Here is a 6,000-nt window from a genome sequence, read left to right on the forward strand (position 1 = left end):
GAGGGTCTGTAACTTAAGTTCAGACCTAGGACTCACCCTTAGCCTGAACATGCATAATGAAACCTGCTTCTTAATTGTTTTTGCCATGAACATGCATTGTTGTAGTGATGCCACCCAGTTGTGGGTCCTGTAATTTGAGTACTGTTCAGCCTGCCATTAAGCACTGTGAATGGAAACTTAGGCCATAAACATACCCAAACACATCCCTGTGAATGAATGTTGCAGGAGGAAAAGATTGGGGACAGAGGTCAATATATCTTTTGGGGGAATTTGTCTGCTGCTATTGATCTTCATGTTGTGGAATCCCTGATAAGTTTTTGAGGAACCTAACAGTTTCCTGGTACACCGTTTGAAAACCAGCATTTTACATTTTATATTTCTTGTGAAATAATGACATCCTAAGCTTTCTTCACTAGGCATGGTGAAAAGTTTAATTCAGTCTGCATTTTTAAAGCAAACTGACCTCATCTGCATCTCTTGGATTCGAATGTAATTATGCTTCATGTTCCACACTTTTGCAGTATGGTTATCAGTTCAAAATAAAATTTAAAAATGCATTTAAAAAAGTAGGATAAAATAGTTTAGCAGAGCATAAAACACATTTAAAAACATATCTTGTAATAAAATATGTTTTAGACACAAGCATTGATATAGATTTTTATTTTTATTTTTTAAAAAAATACAGATTTGTGTGTAAATGGGGTAGAATGGACTTACGAAATATCATGTGCAAAAACTGACATGAATCGGAAATAGACTCATCCATCTATCCCTATTCATAACCCCTGTCCATGGATCTAAGAGCATTTCTAGGCAAATATCCATTCAAAATGCCTTATAATCAAAAACAACAAAAGATAAAAAGATCAGTGATACAAAAATTAAAAACTTAAACCTACAACTCAGCAACAATCCACATTTTTAAAAAACTGAGTCAGAGGAAAACATAGATCAACCAGATCATCAACCCAGCTAATAAGGATCATGGCTAGAAGTTTAATTGAACCAAAGATAGGTCTTTAGGGGGACTCCCAAGAAGTCTGAATTATAGGCATTTGACATGGGCCCAGCATCATGGAATTCTACAGCAGCAGGACCATCATAGAGAAATATCCACTTTATTAACTAAGATAGCTAAACACTGTCACATTCCAGCAGCTTCAGAAATTGGAAGAAAGTTCCACTGTTTAACATGACTTACTTTCCATAAGTTAGGACTGCATTCTACAGTAGTGTTGACACCCAAGAACAGAGAGGCAAAAAGGACGGATGCCATGCTATCTTAACTTTGGTCAAATAACCATAACAAAACTTAAACGGATACATCAAAGACAAGTGAAAGAAAATAAAGTTAAGGGTTGAATTTGAAGAATTTCATTGAGAACATCCTCCATAGAGCATTGCAGGTGGATGGGTCCTTTATGTGAATCTTTCACATTATTTTCTCATTTGTCCTGTGTTTGTCTTTTACTTGTAAATATTTTGATACTGTTGGATCTCTAAGAAATTCTGCCTTGCAAATGCTTCATCTTCTGTTTATATACTTGTCATAAGAAGAGCTCTGCTGGATCAGACCAAATACTTACTTAGTTCAGCATCCTGCTTTTCGCAGTGGCCAGCCAGTTGCCTATGGAAGGCCCACAAGCAGTACATAATGATAACAACCCCTTCCTACTGTGGTTTCCCAAGCCACCTTCCTCCAGTGATAAACAAAATCATGCTCTTGACACTGAAAGGTATAGGAGTTTTGTTTAAATGGAAAATGTCAATATTAAGTCTTGTATCCCAAACCATGTCCAATTTACTTGGAATAAAGTTTCATTTATCCAATGCGACTTATTGTCCTTAGGATTAGAGTGCTAGGTAAGTGAAGCAGAATCCCAGCAGACAGGTTTGTATGTTGCTAGGGAGTGTTCTGTGGGTATTATATAGTCTACCTATTGTGGATACAACCACTTATTTAGTTCTGCTTTATACGGCAGAGATTGGTCTTAATGCTGTCAGTGCTTATTAACAATTAAAATTTAGAATCTAATGAACTGTAGAAATTTTTGATTTGTTTCTCCATCTTCCACCAGAAAGCATCACACTCCTCACTACGTATACTGTTAAGGCTGATCAATTTTGATTTCTATATTGATTCATAGGAACCTACATCTCATACTCTGAATCTTTTGGTTATGGGATACTGCTAGAAAGAATGACTTATTTGCTCAACAATCGCCCAGATAAATGGTAATATTTGGGGCAAAACAACCATGCCTTTAATAGAATATTCATAATACTCCCGTAAAGGTAAAGGTACCCCTGACCGTTAGGTCCAGTTGCGGATGACTCTGGGGTTGTGGCGCTTATCTCGCTCTATAGGTCGAGGGAGCCAGCGTTTGTCTGCAGACAGCTTCCGGGTCATGTGGTCAGCATGATTAAGCCGCTTCTGGCGAACCAGAGCAGTGCACGGAAACACTGTTTACCTTCCCGCCGGAGCGGTACCTACTTATCTACTTGCACTTTGATGTGCTTTCAAACTGCTAGGTGGGCAGGAGTTGGGATTGGACAACGGGAGCTCACCCCTTCGCGGTGATTCGAACTGCCGACCGTCTGATTGGCAAGCCCTAGGCTCTGTGGTTTAGACCACAGCGCCACGCGTGTCCTCCATACTCCCGTAGAGCTTAACAATTTGCAATGAGAAATGAATAGATAAATCCATGAAGCTGCCTTATACTGTCAGGTCAGTGTTGCAAACTGACCTGTACTGTTTCCTCTGACTAGTAACAACTCATCAGGGTATCAAGGATGATTTCCAGTCCTGTATCTGAATTCCTTTCATTCAATTTGCCCAGGGTTTGAACCTGGAATCTTACACACACAAAGTACTAGTTTTATGACTGATGAGCACCACTTTATAAATCAGTTAAATGGCACTAGCAGTACAGTGGTACCCCAGGTTACAAACACTTCGGGTTACAGACTCCGCTAACCTGGAAGTAGTACCTCGGGTTAAGAACTTTGCTTCAGGATGAGAACAAAAATTGTGTGGCAGTGGTGCAGCGGCAGCGGGAGGCCCCGTTAGCTAAAATGGTTTCAGGTTAAGAACAGACCTCTGGAACGAATTAAGTTCGTAACCAGAGGAACCACTCTACTGTATAGTTTCCTCCTTCCTTCCTTTGGCGATTACTTGTAGCCGAGACAGGTATAGTATGCTATTCTGAGAAGGAACTGAGAAGGAACTGGTTCAGCTAATCCTGCTCTTGTAACTCTACATTCCTCATTTCATTCTCAATGGACTGCACAGCCTTCCTCAATCTGATGTCCTTCAGATGTTTTGACTCCAATTTCCATCATCCCCAGCTGGCATGACTAATGGGACTAATGGGATGAGATGATGGGAGTTGCAGTCCAAAACTTCTGGAGGGCATCCAATTAGGGAAGGCTAGACTACAGACATCCTTCCTATCTCCTCGTGCATTTTTTCACTCTACTGAATAGCAACTATATATTAATTTTTATTCAGTGCTAGTCCTACTCAGAGTAGACCCACTAGAATTAATAGGACTAGCATTGCTGATGACCCATTTTCTGAAGGTAAATTTATTCCTGTGAACTAAGTAACACTAAGAAATTTCTGAATATTTAAAATATTGTCCATGGTTTGGTTGGTTATTCATTTATGCATGTTCCTTCCTTTGAATTTATATATTTACAGTTTTGGAAACAAGGGTGCCTTCCATTAACTGCTTCTCTGCTTTTCTTACTCCAAAGACTTAGAAGCAGATCTACAACTTTTACCTATCTTTTATACTTATACCTTCATCAGTATACAATTTTCTCAAGACCATGGCCAGAGGTTTGTTCATTATAAGGGCCACAGATCTTGTTTGTAGGAAGTTCAGTGTACATCAAATGTTAGCAACAATTGTAGTCAAAAAAATAAAATAAAATCCAAGGTGAATTCACTATCAATATATTTGAAATACAATATTTTGGTTATTGTTTTCTTGATGAGAAATTAAAGCGTTATCACTTCTTTAAATAGTGTGCTCTCTTCTTGATTTCATTATGCTGATCACTTTATTTTCTAAATTCCAATTACTTTTCACTCCTTGCAATTTCTTCATGGGTTTAGAAAGGGCACGATTTGAGACAAAGTGTATTTCTGCGGTGTATTTTTGAATATCTCGACTAGGCCCAAAACAAGTGAATTACTATTTAAAAGATATGTCACTCTGATCCTGTGCAGAATGCACTGCCTTCAACACTGGACAGTCATATAGCTAAAGAAACGGTACTTCCATGATTTGTATTATTGGAAATGCAAATGCCATTGGTCCATCTTGCCACTATTATTTACTTTGAACAGCAGCAGGTCCCCGAGGTCTCAGTCATGCTTTTTATCCAGCCCTACTATTTAATATCCCTGTATTAATAATATATATACAATACTGAAATTATTTAATTACAATAAATATAGAAATTAATTCATCTTATCAGATACAAAATACAGCAGATGATGTAATATGTTGGGTTATCCTTAAATGTTAAAACTAGCTGTAGATTATTGATGAAACACAATTTTTGCACATGTGTAATGATGACATTGATGTGCAATGTCTGATCCACTCTATTCAAACTCTATTAACAGAAGCCATATCTATTAATAACAACTATAACAGCATATGGCCTTCTGTCATGTGGGTTTTTCCATTTCCAGTGTAACGTATATTCTCTCAAACCAATATTTGAAGGAATGGATTTCAAAGTTTTTTTCCCCTGCCTTTATATTATGGTCTCACATGATAGGTAACTAATTTTTAAAGATGAAACCTATTTAGATCTGAGCAACTCATTTCTCAACTGGAAAGACTGGTGGTGAGGTCTCTTGTGCAAGGTAAGTAAAGAAAATAAGATGACAATGCTGACCCTTTGGTATTCCATAGGGTCTACACTGGATTATATCAATCACTTTCCTATAATTACAAATGGCAAAACGGCAGCCTATCTTCAGACTCTGGAAGACTTTTAGATGAAAAGCAGTATTGGGGTGTTTTTAACAAACACTTATATTTCAGCTCAGGATATATGCGCTAGCACCAGTGGATCAAGAGTATGTAATAATCTTCAACTAAGAAAATGTGCAATGGCAAAGTACCTCTTCAGCACTCTGCAGTAGTAGGGCATAGACACAACTACCAAAAGTGAAAACCAGCAAGGGTTCAGAAGAGACTTCGGTAAAAGGTGGACCTTTGATGTTGGTTTGGCCAAAGAAAAACAAATCTAGACATCACTCTCTCTTTTCCCTGTTCCTAAATTTCTTCTTCATCAATTCATTCAAAAATGTTGTGTTGATAAGAATAGCTCTTTATGTTTCAAAGACTAAGGGAACTTAAAACCAGGTATATTCTTTAAAGCATTCTCTTTTTTCAGACTCATTATTCAAAGGACAGGGGTATGAAATGGTTGGGGGTGCTTTGATTTGTGGAACATACTCATTAAAAAGCTTGAACCTATTTCAGCACCCAGGATAGCTCTAGTGGTGTAATATTATGCCATTATCTGGTGGCGGCCATCACAATTCCATCTGAGTAAGAATGACAATACTCTTCAAAATGGAGGAATAAGTGGGAGGTCTGTTGATTTCATTATATCCCTGTTATCATCAAGTCTTAGTTCTTCGGAAAGCAAAAGATTGCTGATAACCATAACATATCAAATTGAAAGATAAAGTCTCCTTTTAGTGCAAATAATGATCTAGAGAAGCGAGAAGAGCAGGGGTGGCTTGCTAAAAGATTCCATGCTCTCAAAACAAGGATTTCTTGAGGTTTGATACTTTCACAGGTGATGTGTGCAGAAGGCAGCACACACCAAATGAGACTGAGACTGTGGACAGTTGTGTCCACTTTACCAAGTCAAAATAGTTCCTGTTAGAAAAAGACTAACATGCTCCATCTTTCAAAAACCTTGTAGAACCTGGAATAAGGAAGAGGAGTGATCTCTGAATACCCA

The sequence above is a fragment of the Zootoca vivipara genome, chromosome 1, assembly GCF_965207765.1.
Source record: "Zootoca vivipara chromosome 1, rZooViv2.hap1.1, whole genome shotgun sequence".
Lineage (NCBI taxonomy): Eukaryota > Metazoa > Chordata > Lepidosauria > Squamata > Lacertidae > Zootoca > Zootoca vivipara.